Source organism: Nicotiana attenuata, unplaced genomic scaffold, assembly GCF_001879085.1.
Source record: "Nicotiana attenuata strain UT unplaced genomic scaffold, NIATTr2, whole genome shotgun sequence".
Classification (NCBI taxonomy): Eukaryota; Viridiplantae; Streptophyta; class Magnoliopsida; order Solanales; family Solanaceae; genus Nicotiana; species Nicotiana attenuata.
The window spans coordinates 1,181,646-1,204,262 of record NW_017670285.1 but is presented as its reverse complement, the minus strand read 5'-3'; the positions used below and the strand labels follow the sequence as shown (position 1 = coordinate 1,204,262).

At 42.9% G+C, this 22,617-nt stretch overlaps 1 long non-coding RNA gene across 1 annotated transcript; it reads left to right on the top strand.

The window, feature by feature from the left end:
- The first annotated feature begins 462 nt into the window (after positions 1 to 462).
- LOC109237230 lies at positions 463 to 11,908 on the top strand. The gene is made up of 3 exons (XR_002069614.1): positions 463 to 640; positions 3,319 to 3,459; positions 11,641 to 11,908. It is a non-coding gene; the product is annotated as an uncharacterized LOC109237230 (long non-coding RNA).
- Positions 11,909 to 22,617: the final 10,709 nt, after the last annotated feature.

Genomic DNA, 22,617 nt, shown 5'->3' with positions numbered 1-22,617 from the left:
GTATTTTCTTTTATTTTATCAAAATGAGTATTTTTCTTCATAATGTAAAAAAAGTATTTTCTTTCATTTCAACAAAATGAGTACTTTCTTTTTCCTATCGTAGAAAAGTACTTTCTTTTTCAACTAAGAAAATTGTATTTTTCTTTTTAGTTGTGGATCACAAATTTCAACATTATCTTGCGTAAAAAAATAAAGGCCAAATACACAGATAACCCCTTAAAGTTGGCACCAAAATTCATTTACACACCTCAACTCACCCTTGCACCTATTTGACACTTCAACACTAACTGAAGTGTACCTATTAAACACTTGAGTCACAATTTTTGTTAAATAGGAGCGCGTGTTTTTTACTCTCTGCTGATGTGAAAAGGGACCAATTAATGGGTGACACGTGCAAAATACAAAAGTATAAAACAAAATTTAAAAGGAAAAGCAAAAGACTTTAAGCCAAAAAAAGAAAAACTTCCTTTCTGATTATCCCCTTTCCTTCCTTCATGTCCGTCGTCGTTCATTGTCTTCTCCATTGTTTCTTCTTCTTCATCTAAAGAAAGATCAATATATTCAGGTTAGCAAGGGATATGAGCCATTTGGCTGGCGTTCCTGTTTTGCTTTTCAATCCACACAACCCAATCATGCATTGGTAATGTTTGTATTCCTCATTTTCAGACCAAATTATGCTAGAATTCATATTATACGATCAAGTTCTTGTTTTGCAATACCTAAAGAAATGACAACTATAATAATGCCTCAATAAATGAAGAAAATTGTAATGACCCAAAAGGTCATCTTTTGCTTTAGAATCCGTTTCCGTATTCTGGGGCCTTGAAATTCTCCTTTTACCTCTCCATGATTTGCGTGTGCAGTCCGGGCGCAATACAGGAAAGCTTTGTGTGAAAAATTAAAGAAATAATGATTTTTGGCTTAAAAAGATGATTTTAGTTGATTTCGGTCAACATTTTTGGTAAACGGATCCGGACCCATGATTTAACGGTCTCGTAGGGTCTGTAGTAAAATATGGGACTTGGGCGTATGCCTGGAATCGAATTCCGAGGTTCCTAGCCCGAGAAATGAATTTTTGAAGAAAATCGTTAACTGAAAAATATGATGACTTTTGGAAAATGAATAATATTTGATATTGTTGGTATTGGGCCCGTATTTTAGTTTTGGAGCCCGGTACAGGTTGGATATAATATTTATGTCATGTCTGTGAAATTTGGTGAAAACGGAGGTGATTTGATGTAATTCGGACCTTTGGTTGAAAAGTTAGAAATTTTGAACTATCTTGAAAATTTCATGAGTTTTGGTGTTGAATTCATAGTTCTAGATGTTATTTTGGCGATTTGATCGCTCGAGCAAGTTCGTATAATGTTTTAAGACTTGTGTGCATGTTTGGTTTGGAGCCCCGAAGGCTCGGGTGAGTTTCGGATAGGCTACAGACTGTTTTGAGACTAAGGAATTTGCTGGTGTGTTGTAGATCTGCAGACTCACAAATGCGAGCACTGCATTTGCGAAGAATCATCGCATTAGCAATGACTGGGCTGGGTGGGGACCTTCGCATTTGCGAAGTTCATCGTTGCAATTGCAACTTGCACAGTGACCGCACTTGCGAACAAATGTTCGCATTTGCGAAGGTAGCAGGTCAGGCCAAGCTTCGCATTTGCGAGGCCTTGGTCGCATTTACGAGTTTGCATTTGCGAACCTATGATCGCAAATGCGATACCTGCAACTGCGGAAAACATAACTTAGACGGGATTTTCACCCATTTTTCAATTCTCTCGAACCCTAAACCCCCATAGGCGATTTTCCAAAGGCCCAAACTTCTCCAAATCATAGGTAAGTGATTTATAACTCATTTCTTTTAATCTATTTTATCTTTTTGCGTGATTTCATTTCAAAATCTAGTATTTTTCATTGGAAATTGGGTGTTCTTGGGTAGAATTTAGGAATTTCGAAATTTGGGGATTTGGACCTTAATTTGAGGTCGGATTCCGAAACACAATGTATATCCAGGCTCAAAGGTGAATGGATAATCGGGCTTTGGTCCGAACTTCGGATTTTGACCAAGCGGGTCCGGGGCGATTTTTGACTTTTTGGGGGAAAATGTTGGGAAATCTTTGATTATGCATTGGAATTGGTTTCTTTAGCATTTATTGATGTTATTAAGTTAATTATGGCTAGATACGAGTGAATTGGTGGTGGAGTCGAGAGGTAAAGCGGTGATTGAGCTTTAAAATACCCGTTGGCTTGAGGTAAGTATTTGGCCTAACCTTGACTTGAGGGATTAGGGATACCCGACTTGCTTGCTATGTGAGATATCATGTGTATGGCATATAGGTGTAGTGAGGAGTACCTATGCGTCGCCAAATTACTTGTTTAGCCTGTTTCTTTTCCCCGTTTCCCTATATCTTGCTTTCCTGTCTTAATTGCTACTTGCTCATAAATGCTTCCATGTCTAATTTCTTCAAATTAACTGTTGTTCTCTTTATTGAATTACTTAATTATTTTATGTTAACTATTAATGTTCCCGTTGAAGTATTATTTGTTTCGTAGCTTCATTTTATTACCCTATTGGCTTATATTGATTTATTGGTGCCTTACGGTGCACCTTGGTTGGCCTCACTGAGTAGTTTTCACTGGTGAATTTTAATAATCGTAGTGATATTTCATTGTGTGGATTGAGGTATAAGTAATGTGGGGGATTTGAGTTAACTTGTGAAACAGTTGTCTTTATTCTTTTGTGATTGGTACTGATATATATATTGGGATCGGGTTGCACGCTGCAACAGGAGGAATAAGGGTGAAATGTGATTGTCTGGTGGGATCGGGTTGCACGCCGCAACCAGGAGTAATAATGGTGGACAGGTGGGATCGGGTTGCGCGCTGCAACAGGAGGAATAAGGGTGATATGTGTTGGGGAGTAATAAGGGTGGACAGGTGGGATCGGGTTGCACGCCGCAACAAGGAGGAATAAGGGTGAATATTGATGTTGTTGTTGTTTATATGATGGGATCGGGATGTGCAGCATCAGTTGTTGTTATGTATTTATATCTGTTGAGGTCCATTACTGTGATGTTGAAACACCCTTAAGGATTGGTTATAGCTGAATACTAGTAGAACAACTGGGTTTCGAATTCATTTAATGCCAGTTATTGCTTTATTACATTCTGTATTTCCTTTCTGTTTAGTACAAACTGTTGCAGGTTGTATATATTGTATGACCCGCCATAGCCTCGTCACTACTTCGTCGAGGTTAGGCTCAGCACTTACCAATACATAGGGTTGGTTGTACTGATACTGCACTCTGCACTTTTTGTGTAGATTTTGGAGCTAGTGGGTGATCGTGAGGTTGGTTGCTATCACTGCTTCCCGGAGACCCAATGTAGTCCTATAGGCGTCCGCAGGCCCTGGCGTCCCCTTCTATCCTATTTTATTTCTGTTTCATCTACATCCGAGACAGATGTAAGCTTTTCCTTCAGACCATTATTTGTAGTATTCGTAGACTGTTTGTGGGTTGTGACACCAGTTTTGGGTAGAATTTATTTTGATTTTTGTTGTTAGTATAAAGATAATCTTTTAAACAGTGTTCTTCCGCATTTATTTCCATTGATTTATTTTGGTTAAGTTTTAATTATTAAAAGATAAAAGAAAAAGGTGAGAAATTTTGTAACGTTTGCTTGCCTAACGAGTACAATGTTAGGCGCCATCACGGTCCCGACGGTGGGAAATTTGGGTCGTGAGAAGTTGGTATCATAGCTCTAGGTTGCTTAGGTCTTACAATTCACAAACAAGCTTGGTAGAGTCCGAGGGATCGGTACGCAGACGTCTGTGCTTATCCCCTAGAGGTTACAGAGTTAGGAACAGTTTCACTTCTATTCATCTCTGTCGTGCGGTTTGATCTCTCAATGCTAATTGAACTCTCTACTCTGTTCTTTCGCAGATGGAGAGAACACGTACCGCTTCATTATCTGATCAGCATCCCGAGCCCCTAGTGGCAGCTCTTACGAGGGGCAGAGGACGAGGCCGAGGCTGTGTTGAAGGCCGAGGCAGGGGCAGGGCTCAGCCCAGAGCTCGAGCAGCAGCACCAGCGGCGGAGCCTTAGGTAGAGTTTGATGATGAGGTTCCGGCCCAGAGCATTCCAGCGGGTCCAACCAAGTTCTAGAGGGGTTCATAGCTACCCCGGTACTCCAGGATGCTCTGGTCCGTCTAGTGGGGCTTATGGAGAGTGTCACTTAGGCAGGCATACTTCCTGTAGCACCAGCCGTCTCTCAGGTTGGTGGAGGAGCACAGACTCCTGCTACTCACACTCCGGAGCAGATGGCTCCCCAATTTCAGACACCAGCAGCTTAGCCGGTTGGGGTAGTCCCGCCGGGTGTTGTAGCACAGACAGACGATGGAGCAGCTATGTCTACAGATGCTTTGTGGAGGTTGGACAGGTTCTCCAAGCTTTTCACTACTACCTATGGCGGTACATCTTCAGAGGATCCCCAGGACTATTTGGACAGTTTCCATGTGGTTCTACGAAACATGGGGATAGTGGAGACCAATGGGGTCGACTTTGCTGCTTTTCGCTTATCAGGTTCCGCTAAGAAATAGTGGAGGGATTTTTGTTTGGCTAGACCAGTTGGGTCGCCTGCTTTGACTTGGGATCAGTTTTCTCGGCTATTTCTAGAGAAGTTTCTCCCTATCACTCAGAGAGAGGACTATCGGAGGCAGTTTGAATGCCTTCACCAGGGTTCTATGACCGTCACTTAATACGAGACCAGATTGATTGACTTGGCCCGTCATGCTCTTCTTATACTCCCCACCGAGAGAGAGAGAGAGAGAGAGAGAGAGAGAGAGAGAGAGAGAGGGAGAGAGAAAGGGTGAGGAGATTTATTGAGGGACTCGCTCAGCCTATCAGATTGCAGATGGATAAGGAGACAGGGAGTGAGATTTCTTTCCAGGATGCGGCCAATGTGGCCAGACGAGTTGAGATGGTTTTAGCTCAGGGTAGTGGTCAAGGGTCTGACAAAAGGCCTCGTCACTCCGGTGGATTTAGTGGGACCTCATCTGGAGGTCGAGGTACTTTTGGTAGAGGCCATCATCCCAGGCCGTTTCATTCAGCGCTTCAGGCATCCCACGGAGCTTCAAGGAGTCGTGGTCCTTATGTACCTCCTTCAGGACAGCCAGCTTATAGTGTACCGCCAGCTCCTATCAGGGCACCTCCTCTTTAGAGTTATTATCGCGGTCAGCCGGCCCGTCAGGGTCAGTCTCAGTTTCCTCAGCCGCAGTATTCAGATGGATGTTTTGAGTGTGGTGATTATGGTCATATCCGAAGGGCTTGTCCGAGATTAGTGAGTGTTTAGTCGCAACAGTAGAGTTCTCGTGCCATGATTCCCGTACCGCCTGGCTAGCCAGCTAGAGGTAGGGGTCAGGGATCCAGAGGTAGGGGTTAGCCCGATAGAGGTGGAGGTCATGCCATTAGAGGTGGAGGCCAGGCCGCTAGAGGTGGAGGCCAGCCAGTAGGAGGCCGTCCCAGAGATATAATCTAGGGTGGTGGGGCCCAGCCCCGTTGTTATGCTTTTCTAGCCAGGCTTTAGGCTGAGTCCTCCAATGCTGTTATCACAGGTGCTGTTCTGGTTTGTAGTGGAGATGCTTCAGTTCTGTTTGATCTAGGGTCTACATACTCCTATGTGTCTTCTTATTTTGCTTCATATTTGGTTGTGCCTCGTGATTCTTTGAGTGCTCCCGTATATGTGTCTATGCCGGTGGATGATTCTATTATTATAGATCGTGTCTATCACTCATGTGTGGTTGTTATTGGGGGTCTTGAGACTAGTGTAGATCTCCTACTTCTCGATATGGTGGATTTTGATGTCACTTAAAGGATAGATTGGTTGTCACCTTATCATGCTATATTGGATTGTCACGCCAAGACCATGACCTTAGCCTTGTTGGGGTTGCCTTGATTGGAGTAGAGAGGGACTCCTGGTCATTCTATCAGCAGGGTTATTTTGTATGTGAAGGCTCGGCGTATGGTTGAAAGGGGTGTTTGGCTTATTTGGCCTATGTTCGTGATTCTAGTGCTGAGGTTCCTTCTATGGATTCTGTACCAGTTGTTCGGGAGTTTCCAGAGGTATTTCCCGCAGACCTGTCGGGGATGCCACCCGATAGGGATATTAACTTTTGCATTGATTTGGCTCCGGGCACTCAGCCCATTTTTATTCCTCTGTATCGCATGGCCCCGCCAGAGTTGAAAGAATTGAAGGAGCAATTGAAAGAGTTTCTTGATAAGGGATTTATTAGACCTAGTGTCGCGCCTTGGGGTGCGCCGGTGTTGTTTGTTCATAAGAAAGATGGATCGATGAGGATGTGTATAGATTATCGGTAGTTGAACAAAGTCACCATCAAGAACAAGTATCTATTGCCGAGGATTGATGATTTGTTTGACCAGCTTCAGGGTGCCAAGGTATTTTCGAAGATTGATCTGAGATCTGGCTACCATCAGTTAAGGATTAGGGAATCTAATGTCCCTAAGACAGCTTTTCGGTCTCGGTACGGGCATTATGAGTTTTTAGTGATGTCATTTGGGTTGACAAACGCCCCAGCAGCATTCATGGATTTGATGAACCGAGTGTTCAGGCCATATTTGGATTCCTTCGTGATTATCTTCATTGATGATATTTTGATCTACTCCCGCAGCCAAGAGGAGCATGAGCATCATCTTCGAGTCATTCTTCAGACTCTAAGAGACAGTCAGTTATATGCTAAGTTTTCGAAATGTGATTTTTGGTTGAGTTCAGTTGCTTTCTTGGGTCATGTTGTATCAGCAGGTGGGTCCTAAGAAGATTGAGGCAGTCAGGGACTGGCATAGACCCACATCAGCTATAGAGATCCAGAGTTTCTTAGATTTGGTGGGTTATTACCGTCGATTTGTGGAAGGGTTTTCATATATAGCAGCCCCGATGACTAGGTTGACCCATAAAGGTGCGTCGTTCAGGTGATCGAACGAGTGTGAGGCGAACTTTTAGAAGCACAAGACAGCTTTGACTACAGCGCCGATGTTGGTTTTGCCCACAGTTTCAGGGCCATTTACAGTATATTATGACGCATCTCATATTGGACTTGCTGCGGTGTTGATGCAGAATGGCAAGGTTATTGCATATGCTTGCGGCAGTTGAAAATTCACAAGAAGAATTATCCAGTTCATGATTTGGAGCTAGCAGCCATTGTTCACGCGCTGAAGATTTGGAGGCATTATTTATATGGCGTGTCATGTGAGGTGTTCACGGATCATAAGAGTTTGCAGTATTTGTTCAAGCAAAAGGAGCTCAATTTGAGGCAGAGAGTGTGGTTGGAGCTATTGAAAGACTATGATATCACCATCTTGTATCATCCTGGGAAGGCCAATGTGGTGGCCGATGCTTGAGTAGGAAGTCAGCCAGTGTGGGCAGCCTTGCATATATTCCGATCGGTGAGAGGCCGCTTGCTTTGGATATTCAGGCTTTGGCCAATTAGTTCGTCAGGTTGGATGTTTCTGAGCACAGTCGTGTTTTAGCTTGCACAGTCGCTCGGTCTTCATTATTTGAGCGTATCAGATATCGGCAGTATGATGATCCTCATTTGCTAGTCCTTAGGGACACAGTGCGGAACGGTGGTGCCAAGCAGGTTACAGTTGGAGATGATGGAGTTTTGAGGATGCATGGTCGTGTTTGTGTGCCTAATGTGGATGGACTTCGTGAGTTGATTCTAGAGAAGGCCCATAATTCCCAGTATTCTATTCATCTAGGCGCCGCCAAGATGTTTCAGGACTTGCGGCGGCATTATTGGTGGAGGAGAACGAAAAAGGATATTATTGCATATGTAGCTTGGTGTTTGAATTGTCAGCAGGTAAAGTACGAGCATTAGAGACCTGGTGGTTTGCTTCAGCAGATTGAGATTCCTGAGTGGAAGTGGGAGCGTATCACTATGGACTTCGTTGTTGGACTCCCAAGGACTCAGAGGAAGTTTGATGCAGTATGGGTTATTGTTGATAGGCTGACTAAGTTAGCGCATTTCATTCCTGTAGCAGTTTCCTATTCCTCGGAGTGGTTAGCTGAGATCTATATCCGGGAGATTGTTCGCCTTCATGGTGTGCCCGTGTCCATCATTTCAGACTAAGGTATGCAGTTTACCTTACATTTTTGGAGGGCAGTACAGCGTGAGTTGGGCATACGGGTCGAGTTGAGCACCGCATTTTATCCTCGGACGGATGGGTAGTCCGAGCGTACTATTCAGATTTTGGAGGATTTGTTTCAAGCCTGTTTTATTGACTTTGGAAGCTTTTGGGATCAGTTCTTGCCGTTAGCAGAGTTTGCATACAACAACAGCTATCAGTCGAGCATCTAGATGGCTCCCTATGAGGCATTATATGGTAGACGGTGTCGATCGCCAGTCGGGTGGTTTGAGCCGGGGGAGGCTTGGTTGCTGGGTATAGATTTAGTACAGGATGCCTTGGACAAGTTTAAGATCATTCAGGATAGGCTTCGTACAGCTCAGTCTAGGCAAAAGAGTTATGTCGACTGTAAGGTTCATGATGTGGCATTCATGCTCGGAGAGCGAGTGTTGCTTCGGGTGTCGCCCATGAAGGGCGCGATGAGATTTGGGAAGAAGGGCAAGCTAAGCCCTAGGTTCATCGGACCTTTTGAGATCCTTGATCGAGTGGGAGAGGTGGCTTACAGACTTGCGGTGCCACTGGGTTTATCAGTTGTACATCAAGTGTTTCATGTGTCCATTCTTCGGAAGTATCACGACGATCCATCCCACGTGTTAGACTTCAGCACTATCCATTTGGACAGGTATTTGACCTATAAGGAGGAGCCGGTAGCTATTCTAGACTGTAGGTTCATCAGTTGAGATCGAAGAGTTATCCATCGGTTCGTGTGCAGTGGAGAGGTCAGCTTGTTGAGGTAGCTACCTGGGAGTCCGAATCCGATATCCCCATCTTTTCACCGACTCAGGTACGTTTCTATGTCCGTTTGAGGACGAACGGTTGTTTTAGAGGTGGAGAATGTGATGACCCAAAATGTCATCTTTTGTTTTAGAATCCGTTTCCGTGTTCTGAGGCCTTGAAAACTTCCTTTTACCTCTCCACAATTTGCGTGCGTAGTACGGGCGCGATACCGGAAAGCTTTTGTGTGAAAATTTAAGAAATAATGATTTTGGCTTAAAAAGATGATTTTAGTTGACTTCGGTCAACATTTTTTATAAAGGGACCTGGACCCGTGATTTGACGGTCTCGTAGGATCCGTAGTAAACTATGGGACTTGGGCGTATGCCCGGAATCGAATTCCGAGTTTCCTAACCCGAGAAATAAATTTTTCAAGAAAATTATTAACTGAAAAATATGATGGTTTTTGGAAATTGAATAATATTTGATATTGTTGGTATCGGGCCCGTATTTTGGTTCCAGAGCCCGGTAGAGGTTGGATATAATATTTAAGTCGTGTCTGTGAAATTTGGTGAAAAACGGAGGTGATTTGATGTAATTCGGACCTTTGGTTGAAAATTTAGAAATTTTGAAGTATCTTGAAAATTTCATGAGTTTTTGTGTTGAATTCATAGTTCTAGATGTTATTTTGGCGATTTGATCGCGCGAGCAAGTTCGTATGATGTTTTAAGACTTGTGTGCATATTTGGTTTGGAGCCCCGAGCGCTCGGGTGAGTTTTGGAGATGCTACGGAGTGTTTTGAGACTTAAGGAATTTGCTGGTGTGTTGCAGATCACCGCATTTGCGAAGAATCATTGTATTTGCGATGACTGAGTTGGGTAGGGACCTTCGCATTTGCGAAGTTCATCGTCGGAATTGCGACTTGCACAGTGACCGCATTTGCGAACAAATGTTCGCATTTGCGAAGGTAGCAGGCCAGGCCAATATCGCATTTGCGAAGCCTTGGTCGCATTTGCGAGTTTGCATTCGCGAACCTGTGATCACAAATGCGATACCTGCAACTGTGTAAAACATAACTTAGACAGGATTTTCACCCATTTTTCAATTCTGTCGAACCTTAAACCCCCATAGGCTATTTTTCAAAGACCCAAACTTCTCCAAATCATAGGTAAGTGATTTCTAACTTACTTACTTCAATCTGTTTCATCTTTTTGCATGATTTTATTTCAATAAATCCAGGGTTTTTCATGGGAAATTGGGTGTTCTTGGGTAGGATTTAGGAATTTCAAAATTTGGGGATTTGGACCTCAATTTGAGGTTGGATTTCGAAATAAATTGTATTTTCGGGCTCGGGGGGTGAATGGGTAATCGTGTTTTGGTCCGAACTTCGGATTTTGACCAACCAGCCCAGGGTTGATTTTTGACTTTTCAGGAAAATATTGGGAAATCTTTGATTATGCATTGGAATTGGTTTCTTTAGCGTTTATTGATGTTATTAAGTTAATTATGGCTCGATACGAGTGAATTGGTGGTGGAATCGAGAGGTAAAGCGGTGATTGAGCTTTGAAATACCCGTTGGCTTGAGGTAAGTGTTTGGTCTAACCTTGACTTAACGGATTAGGGATCCCCGACTTGCTTGCTATGTGAGATATCATGTGTGTGGCGTATAGGTGTAGTGACGAGTACCTATGCGTCGCAAAATTACTTGTTTAGCCTATTTCCTTTCCCCGTTTCCCTATATCTTGCTTTCCTGCCTTAATTGCTACTTGCTCATAAATGCTTCCATGTTTAATTGCTTCATATTAACTGTTGTTCTCTTTATTGAATTATTTAACTATTTTATGTTAACTGTTGATGTTCCCGTTGAAGTATTATTTGTTTCGTAGCTTCATTTTATTACCCTATTGGATATATTGATTTATTGGTGCCTTACGGTGCACCTTGGTTGGTCTCGGTGAGTAGTTTTCACTGGTGAAGTTTCATAATTGTAGTGATATTCCATTGTGTGTACTGAGGTATAAGTAATGTGGGAGATTTGAGTTAGCTTGTGAAACACTTGTCTTTATTCTTTTGTGATGGGTACTGATATATATATATATATGTATGTATATATATATATATATATATATATATATATATATATATATATATATATATATATATATATATATATATATAGGGATCGGGTTGCATGCCGCAACAGGAGGAATAAGGGTGAAATGTGATTGTCTGGTGGGATCGGGTTGCATGCTGCAACAAGGAGTAATAAGGGTAGACAGGTGGGATCGGGTTGCGCCGCAACAGGAGGAATAAGGGTGATATGTGTTGAGGAGTAATAAGGGTGGACAGGTGGGATCGGGTTGCACGCCACAACAAGGAGGAATAAGGGTGAATATTGATGTTGTTGTTGTTTATATGATGGGATCGGGATGCGCAGCATCAGTTGTTGTTATGTATTCATATCTGTTGAGGTCCATTACTGTGAAGTTGAAACACCCTTAAGGATTGGTTATAGCTGAATACTAGCAGAACAACTGGGTTCCGAATTCATTTAATACCAGTTATTGCTTTATTACATTCTGTATTTCCTTTCTGTTTAGTACAAACTATTGCAGGTTATATATATTGTATGCCCCTCCGTAGCCTCGTCACTACTTCGTCGAGGTTAGGATCGGCACTTACCAGTACATGGGTCGGTTGTACTGATACTGCATTCTGCATTATCTGTGCAGATATTGAAAATAGTGGTTGATCGTGAGGTTGGTTGCTATCACTGCTTCCCGGAGACCTAAGGTAGTCCTGCAGGCGTCCGCAGGCCCTGACATCCCCTTCTATCCTATTTCATTTCTATTTTATCTACTTCCGAGACAGATGTAAACTTTTCGTTCAGACTATTATTTGTAGTATTCGTAGACTATTCGTGAGTTGTAACACCAATTCTGGGTGGAATTTATTTCGGTTTTCGTTGTTAGTATAAAGATAATCTCTTAAATTGTGTTCTTCTGCATTTATTTTCGCTGATTTATTTGTGTTAAGTTTTAATTATTAAAAGATAAAAGAAAAAGGTGAGAAATTTTGTAACGTTGTCTTGCCTAGCGTGTACAATGTTAGGTGCAATCACGGTCCTGGCGGTGGAAAATTTGGGTCGTGACAAAAACCAGCGATAAAAATCGATACCAATGACTCCTTGGGTTCCACCTGTAACAAAGCTTATCGCCTTTCAATAAGTCTCAACTTGCTTTCCAATAAATATATTGTCCCAAATCAAACAACAAACCCCTTGAAGACAAGGAAATGGAAGAAAATAACGCTTGATTTGAAGTGGATTGTGTTGAATTTTTAAATTTAATTGGGTCAATTGACATTTTTTAGATCTATTGCACTTAGTTTTGGACTTAATTAGAAATTGTCCACCATTTTCGCTTCTGAGTTCTTGCCAGATGGAGCAGACATTGATGTTATTTTTGGTGAGAGTGGAGTGAGGACGAAGCAAGGGTGGTTGGTGGTGGCGGAGAGACTGATGTTGTTATCAATTTCAAGATATTATATTTGATTGTGTATAATTTTTTAGTTGTGTAAATTTTATAAATTTTGTGAAGAGGAATGTTATCAAGAGGATCTAAGAAGAAAATCGATGAGAAGCTTGAAATTGTGAAGATGACTGATTCAACTGACAAAGGAGAGTGAAGAAAGAGAAAGATAAATAAAAATTACATTCCAGTTATTCATTCACGCGCTGGACCTGAAGTGAAACTCACTCTTTGTGCCACATGTGCATGAAGGGTTCAATAGGTACGCTTTGGCGAGTGTTTGAGTGTCTAATAGGTACAAGGGTTAGTTGACGTGTTTAAATGGATTTTTCTACCAACATTAAGTGGTTGTCTATGTATTTGGCCAAAAGTAAAGCAACACATTAATTCATTTATGTTTGTGCGAATTTTTAAAAGAATAATTAAATTCTTGAAGAAGATAAAATCTTGAATATGTTGGGTATTTGGGATATTAGGGGGGGGGGGGTCACGATCCTACTTTTCCTCCGTAGGATGTAGTGATGGCACCTAGTCTCTAAGACTAGGTAAGCCTAACACACATGCAAAAAATAACTGAAATAACGAATAAACTCCGCAACTCAGCATATACAAACTTTCCAAAACCCGGTGATAACAAGTCACAAGCTCTACAGATAGTGTTGAACATCTTTATACAACAGTGTGTCTATAAAAGGAAAGAAAAGGAAATAGACTAGATAGAGGGGGACTTTGAGGCCTGCGGTCACCAGCAGGTTTATCTTGAAGTCTCTGAAACTGGGCTCGTCTCACTAGTGCCTGGACTGGCAGGAGGTACCTGGATGTGCACAAGAAGATGTGTAGAAGCGTAGCACGAATGCACCACAACGGTACCCAGTAAGTTCCAAACCTAACCTCAGTAGAGTAGTGACGAGGTCAGGTCAGGGCCCTACTGGAATAAATACGAAACTGAACAGGTACATAGTGGTGTGATAATGATAACAATAGAAATAAGACAATAAAGAAAACAAGGAATGTTATGACATGGAACAAAGCAACAAAAACACAAGTGAAGTAACAGAGAAGTATCAACAAGAATCACTACTGAGGTACCGCCTCGTAGTCTCAAATCATAAATCATTTCACAATCTTTTCTTATATCACCGCTGGAGCCTTGCATTTAATTTTAAAAATTATTATTCCCGAAATAGCTTCCCGCGTTTTAGCCCACCTTATACACCGCGTGACTTCAAGTAGTTTCCCTACTAGCAAAACACGTATCAAAGCCTCCTTATCTCACCGTATGCATTTAAACCCCAAAATCTAATACCACCGCATGTGTATCAATATCACAAAGTATCACAAGTCGCACTTCAAGTGCCCAATATCACAACTTTACAATAAACCAACAACAATAGTAATTTCACAACAAATAGCCCATGGCTTAACCACAATATGCACAGGAATCTCAACAATAAATACCGGAGTGAATAACTCAACAAGAATGGTATTTCATAACTTTACAACTCTGCTTCAATGTAAATCACGGCCTTTATAGCTCAATACCAATTTCAACAACAAGATATTGCAAACATAATACTTCAATTAAGGAACTCAACGGTTAAATAATGAATATGGAATAGAGGAAACAATACTTCAACTAAACATGTAAAGGCAATTAACAAGTAAGAGACAAGACAAGTAAAGCATGTGAAGATAGACTAATGATGATGGTCATAACATAGTAAGGTAACTCAATTAAGGCATGAAAGGAAACTACATAGCTAAAACCGATAAATTTTCATATTTAGCCCTTTTAACACTCGTCACCTTACGTACACGGCTTTCACATATCACAATTAACACAAACCAACACCAATCATAAAAGGGTAATCCCGCCATACAAAGTTAGGCAAGACATTTATCTCAAAGCACGCTAACTCAATTCACTAGTAAGCCTTTCCTTCGATGAATCTTGCCAAAACAACTTCATACCATAAATATAAATTATAGGAAACTATTCCAAACAATCAAGTTACGATCTTTAAAGAGAAATGAAAAGCCAACTCAAAAATTCAACCCCGGGCCCGCATCTTGGAACCCAACTAAAATTATAAAATTCGAACACACATTCAATAACGAGTCCAACCATACAAGAATACACAAATCCAACCTCAATTTGCCTTTCAAAATCCCAAAATTTAATCTAGGAAGTTTTCATAATTTTGTCCCAAATTTCCAACTCAAATAACTAATTAAATGATGAAAATAACAATTGATCGTGTAATATAACCATAACCGAGTTAGAATCTCTTACCCCGATGAATTTCTTGAATATCTCTCGAAAAATCGCCACAAACTGAGCTCTCTAGGTCCAAAAATAAATAATGAAATCAAACCTCGAACTTAGCCCTTTTCTGCCCAGTGATTCCGCATCTCACTCAACCGCATCCGCGACGCCGCACCTGCGGAAAAACTATCGCAGTGTGGCTCCAACTTATTTCACAAATGTTTGCTTCTTCGGTCTAAACATGCTTCTACGCATGCACTTCTGGGGACGCTGTCAGCTTCCGCGATCCTAGGCCTCCCTGGCCAAATCCGCTTCTGCGATGCATTCCCCGCAACGGCGAGTCCGCTTATGCAGAACATGGACCGCACATGCGGTCCCCACTAGTCATGACGATATTCTCTTCTGCGGCTCGAGGGCCACTCCTGCATCGCCGAACTTGACCCAAAATGCGCAAGTGCGATTGCACCAATCACATCAAAATTTCAGCAATGCATAAGGTTCAAAATTGTTCCGGATTTAATCTGAATCACAGTCGGGGCCCACGGGACCCCTTCGAATATACCAACAAGTTTCAAAGCACACAACGGGCCTACTCGAGGCCAAAAATCACATCAAACAATATCGATTCTACGAATCGCAACCCAATTCGAGCCTATTGGAAATTATGAACTTCCGAATTCCAAAACTAATGCCGATTCACACCAAAACAACTTCGATTGACTTCAAATTTTGTGCATAAGTCATAAATGACATGATGGACCTACTCCAACTTCCGAAATCGGGTCTGACCACGATATCAATAAAGTCAACTCCTAATCAAACTTTCTAACCTTCCAAACCTTCAACTTTCAAACTCTCGCCAATTCAAGCCAAAGCGGCCTATTGACCTACAAATCAATATCCGGACACGCCCCTAAGCCTAAAATCACCATAAGGAGCTATTGGAATCTTCAAAACTCCATTCCGGAGTCGACTACACCAAATCAAACTACGGTTAACTGTTTCAACCTAAACTTCCAACTTACGGACTATGTGTCCCATTTCAGTCCGGAACTCACCCTGAAACCAAAACCAAACACCCCCGGAAAATCACATATCCTTAATATAACATGGAGGAGGCAATAAATAGGAGATCGGTCTAAAATACTCAAAATGACTGGCCAGTTCGTTATAGGGGGAGCACATAAAACATGGAGATTTGGGGGAAGGGGAGGGGGTGAGGAGAGTATCATAAAAGAATATTTTCCTAAAAAATATTTTATGCTCTCTGACCAAACACTAGAAAAAAAAATTCTCACCAACCAAACGAGGAAAAATAAGTGTAAAATCACTCATTTTTTGGGAAAATATTTTCCTTCATACCAAACATATCCTAAGAATTCGTAAATTTGCACTTATCCCCTTTTTATTATTACTACTATTATTATATATATTTTTAAATTTGTTTAGTTTTATATTGAATTGCAGACAATACATGAACAAGGTGGAAAATGCACAAAGTCATTTATTATTAGTAATTATTGCTTGTAATGTATTAAGCACATTTTCTTCCTAAAATGAAAACTGTCATATTTGTAGAAGAGTGACTTAAATTTACAATATGATAGTTAAATTTGAATAAATTTAATGTAGAAGAGTATATATTATTCCAGTTAAGATTATGTCACTAAATGATTGAACAAAAGAAAAATTATAAATTCTTGAAAAAGTATTACACTTAATATGGGTTAACCCATATTCAATGTCACGGCCCAAATACAAAACCCGGCCGTGATGGCGCCTCTCGTGAAGACAAGGCCAGCCAGAACAACGGAAACACTTCTTTTAACAATTACTTAACATTAATAAATCCAAACTGCGTATAAAATAGTTATAAAAGCGAAAACAGCGACAATAGCAAAGGAAACCATCCCGACACAGCCCAAACCGGGGTGTCACAAGTCATGAGCTACTACAGAGTTGCTATAAGTCTTCGAAATAGAGTATCTGATACAATAGTCTGAAGGAACTAAAATAACATAAAATAGGGGAGTCAAGGGGCTGCGGACGTCAACAGCTACCTCGAAGCTCCAACTCGCTGCCTGGTCTGGGAAGGAGATCAGTGCTCAGGTGCGGACTCTGCTATGCCTGAATCTGCACGCATGGTGCAGGGAGTAATATGAGTACTCCGACCCAGTGAGTATTAATAATAAATAATAACCGAAAGTAAGAAAACACATAACAGCACAAGGCAAGTCTATATCAGGCAGTAAATCACTTAAAACAGTAAAATCCGTAAAGAGTCAAATGAAATCTTATCTTTAAAGACGAGTAAATCAGGTAAAACAGCAAATAAATAGTGAATAGTAAAACTGCCCCTCGGGCCCAGTATTAATCGCTCAGTACAGTAACAGCCCCTCGGCTCAATCTCAATCACTCAGCATAGTGTCAGCCCCTCGGGCTCACTCTCAAATCACATGGGTACCCGCGCTCACTGTGGGTGTGCAGACTCCGGAGGGGCCCCTTACGGCCCAAGCGCTATATCAACATAAGGCCTGAAAGCCTTCACACATCACGCATAAGGCCTGAAAGCCTTCTCACATCACACTCAAGGCCTGAAAGTCTTCTCACATCACACTCAAGGCCTGAAAGCCTCCTCACATATGGCCTTCGGCCTCACTCAGTCCAGAAAACATCATAAGCCCCTCGGGCATCAATAAAATGGTAGTGCTCAGCCCAAACAAAACAGTGGAAATATCATTTAAGTCTCAAAGTTCATTTAAAGCAGCTAAGTTTGTAAAACAGTATAATCAACAGGACTGAGTTCAAGTAGTATATCAAATAGTGAGGAAACAGTGATAAAATCCACGAAGGATTCAAGTAGTCGGCATGAAGCCCAAAATATGGCAATAGGCCCAAATCATGATGATAATAAACATGTCTTAGTCAAATACGCGGTAAAATATCAACGGGACGGACCAAGTAACAATCCCCAGTAGTAAACAACCCCGCGCCCGTCATGAAGCGCGTGTTTCACCTCAATATAGCACTACGTTGTGCAAATCCAGGGTTTCAAACCCTCAGGATATCATTTACTATCATTACTCTTCTCCAGACGGCCAAAATCCCAGCTCGTTATGCCCTTGCCTCTCAAATCGGCCTCCTCGCGCGTCGAATCTGATCAAAACCACAACGAATACATCACAATAGGCTAAGGGAACATAACCCAATCGAAAAGACTCGAAAAATATCGAAATTCTCGAAATTTGCAAAACCCGAGCCTCGGGCCCACTTCTCGAAAATCAGAAAATTTAACATCATCGGATTCCTTATCTCGCCACGAGTCTATTCATACCAAGAACACCCAAATCCGAGCCCAAATGACCCATCAAATCCCACTTTGAAATATCAAATTCCAAGCCCTAGCTTTTCCCCCTTTTTGATGAATTTTCATAAATTTCTAGGTTAATTCTACCATTAAATCATGTATTTAGGTCATAGAACTCACCTCCAATCACACCGAGTCGAAATCACCTTCAATTTCCGTCCAAAAGCTCTTAAGTTTGCTAAAAAATGGTGGAAATATACCTTAGCTCGCGGAACAAAATGAACCCTTTAAAAAGCCTTTCTGTCCAGACATTTTCGCATCTGCGATCAATGAACCGCACCTGCGGTTACCGCTTCTGCGGTTTTCCCTCCGCTTCTGCGAATCTTCCACTATTTGCCAGGACCGCTTTTGCGGTCTAAATCCGCTTCTGCGGACGCCGCATCTACGAAATACCATCCGCTCCTGCGGAAATTCCTCTACTCCCAACCTTCGCTTGTGTGAGTTCTTTACCGCATCTGCGATACCGCAGATGCGGCTCCTCTTCCGCATTTGTGGAACTCATCCTCCTTTGCACCTCTCGCACCTGCGACCCCATCACCGCATCTGCGGAACCGCATCTGCGACCCCTTTTCCGCAGAAGCGGAAATACCAGATACCAACAACTTCAGAAATGCAACATGTCCAAAATTCATCCCGATGGCCATCCGAAATCACCCCGAGGCCCCCGGGACCACAACCAAAAGTGCCAATCCATCCTAAAACACCATTCAAACTTGCTCCAATCATCAAAACACCACAAACAACACCAAAACCATCAAATTACATCGGATTCAAGCCTAAGTTCTTCTAAAACTTCCGAAATACGCATTCGACCAAAAACCCGACCAAAACACCTCCGAATGACCTGAAATTTTGCGCGCACATCCCAAATCACCTAACGAAGCTACAGCAACTCTCGGAATTTTATTTCGACCCTCGGATCAAAATCTCACCTATCAACCGGAATTCGCCAAAATACTAACTTCGCCAATTCAGGCCTAATTCTACACCGGACCTCCAAAATCACTTCCGATCACGCTCCTAAGTCACAATCATCCCCCGAAGCTAACCGAATCACCGGAAATCACATCCGAGCCCTCTAACTTATAAGTCAACATCCGGTTGACTTTTCCAAAACAAACCTTTCTTAAAGAGACTAAGTGTCTCATTTCCTTCTAAAACCAATCCAAATCAACTCGTTCACACAAGACTCTTATAATGAAGCATAAAGAAGAAGGAAATGGGGGAAACGGGGCGGTAGCTCACGTGACGACGGGTCAGGTCGTCACATCCTCCCCAACTAAAACAAACGCTCGTCCTCGAACGGGTCAAGAAACATACCTGAAGCCTCAAACAGGTGAGAATATCTGCTCCGCATCTCCCGCTCGGTCTCCCAAGTAACCTCCTCTACGGGCCGACCTCTCCATTGCACTTTCACTGAAGCAACATCCTTTGACCTCAACTTCCGAACCTGACGATCCAAAATGGCTGCTGGCTCTACATCATAAGTCAAATCATCATCCAACTGAACCGTGCTGAAGTCCAATACATGGGACGGGTCCCCAACATACTTCCGGAGCATAGATACATGAAATACCGGATGCACGCCCGACAAGCTGGGTGGCAAGGCAAGCTCATAAGCCACCTCCCCAATCCTCCTAAGTACCTCAAAAGGCCCAATAAACCGCGGAATCAACTTCCCTTTCTTCCCAAACCGCATGACACCCTTCATGGGTGAAACCTTTAGCAAAACCTTCTCACCAACCATATAAGACACATCTCGAACCTTCCGGTCTGCATAACTCTTCTAACGCGACTGTGTTGTACGAAGCCTCTCCTGAATCAGCTTCACCTTCTCCAAGGCATCCTGAACCATCTCTGTCCCCAATAGCCTAGCCTCGCCGGGCTCGAACCAACCACCAGGAGATCTACACCGCCTCTCATACAACGCCTCATACGGAGCCATCTGAATGCTCGATTGATAACTGTTGTTGTAGGAAGACTCTGCAAGCGGCAAAAACCCGTCCCAAGAACCTCCAAAATCAATAACACAAGCACGCAACATGTCCTCCAATATCTGAATAGTACGCTCGGACTGTCCGTCCGTCTGAGGATGAAATGCTGTGCTCAACTCCACCTGTCTACCCAACTCTCGCTGAAAAGTCTTCCAGAACTGAGAAGTAAACTGAGTACCCCTATCTGAGATGATAGACACTGGAACACCATGCAATCGGACAATCTCCCGGATAAAGATCCCTGCCAGCCGCTCCGAAGAATAGGTAGAACATACCGGAATGAAGTGCGCGGACTTGGTCAGCCGATCCACAATCACCCAAATCGAATCAAACTTCTTCAAAGTCCGAGGAAGACCACTCACAAAATCCATAGTGATCCTCTCCCACTTCCACTCGGGAACAATCATCCGCTGAAGTACGCCACCCTATCTCTGATGCTCATATTTCACCTGCTGACAGTTGAGACACCGAGCCACAAATCCTACGATATCTTTCTTCATTCTTCTCCACAAATAGTGCTGCCTCAAATCCTGATACATCTTCGCGACACCCGGATGAATGGAATACCGCGAGCTATGGGCCTCCTCCAATATCAACTCCCGAAGTCCATCCATATTGGGCATACAAATCCGGCCCTGCATCCTCAACACACCATCCTCGCCAATGGTCACGTCTCTGGCATCATCATGCTGGACCCTGTCCTTAAGGACAAGAAAATGCGGGTCATCATACTGGCGCTCTCTGATGCGATCATATAAGGAAGACCGAGACACCACACTAGCCAACACCCGACTGGGCTCCGAAATATCTAGTCTCACCGACCGATTGGCCAAGGCTTGAACATCAGCTGCAAAGGGCCTCTCCCTAACTGGAATGTACGCCAAGCTCCCCATACTAACTGCCTTTCGGCTCAAAGCATCGGCTACTACATTGGCCTTCCCCGGGTGATACAGAATGGTAATATCATAATCCTTAAGTAACTCTAGCCACCTCCGCTGCCCCAAATTAAGATCCTTTTGCTTGAACAAATGCTGAAGACTGCGATGATCGGTGAATACCTGACAAGATACGCCATACAAGTAGTGCCTCCAAATCTTCAAAGCATGAACTATAGCAGCCAACTCCAAATCATGTACATGGTAGTTCTTCTCGTGGGGCTTCAACTAACGAGAAGCATAAGCAATAACTCTACCCTCCTGCATCAATACACATCCAATCCCAACTCCCGAAGCATCACAATATACAGTATAAGAACCTGAAGCTGATGGCAAAACCAATACCGGAGCTGTGGTCAAAGCTGTCTTGAGCTTCTGAAAGCTCTCCTCGCACTCGTCCGACCATACAAATGGAGCGCCCTTCTGAGTCAACTTGGTCAAGGGTGATGCAATAGAGGAAAATCCCTGAACAAACTGGCGATAATAACCTGACAAACCAAGGAAACTGCGAATCTCTGTGGCTGAGGTCGGTCTGGGCTAACTCTGAACCGCCTCTACCTTCTTCGGGTCGACCTGAATACCCTCGCTAGACACCACGTGCCCCAAGAAAGCCACTGAACTGAGCCAAAACTCACACTTGGAGAACTTTGCATAAAGTTTCTCCTCCCTCAATCTCTGCAATACAACACGCAAATGCTGCGCGTGCTCTTCCTGACTATGCGAGTACACCAGAATATCATCAATAAAAACAATAACGAACGAATCTAGATAGGGTCAAAATACAATGTTCATCAAATGCATGAACGCTGCTGGGGCATTGGTCAGCCCAAAAGACATAACAAGGAACTCATAGTGCCCATATCTAGCCCTGAAAGCAGTCTTAATAATATCTGAATCCCTGATCTTCAACTGGTGATAGCCCGAATGGAGATCAATCTTGGAGAACACCCTCGCACCCTGAAGCTGGTCAAACAAATCATCAATGCGAGGCAGGGGATACTTGTTCTTTACTGTTACTTTGTTCAATTGCCTGTAGTCAATGCACATTCTCATGGTGCCATCCTTCTTCTTTACAAACAGAACCGGTGCACCCCACGGTGAAACACTAGGCCGAATAAACCCCTTATCTAGGAGTTCCTGAAGCTGATCCTTCAATTCCTTCAACTCCGCTGGTGCCATACAATATGGCAGAATGGAAATGGGCTGAGTGCCCGGCACCAGGTCAATACCAAAATCAATATCCCTGTCCGGCGGCATGCCCGGCAGGTCTGCAGGAAACACATCGGGAAACTCCCTCACAACTAGGACAGAATCAATGCTAGGAGTCTCGGCTCCAACATCCCTCACAAACACCAAATATGAAAGACAACCCTTCCCAACCATACGCTGGGCCTTTAGGAATGAAACCACCCTGCTAGGAACATAGTCAGTCACACCACGCCACTCGATCCTCGGTACACCCGGTATAGCCAAAGTGACTGTCTTAGCATGACAATCTAGAATAGCGTGACACGGAGATAACCAGTCCATGCCCAAAATAACATCAAAATCCACCATGCTCAATAGCAACAGATCAACTCGGGTCTCCAGACCCCCAATAGTAACCAAACATGACCG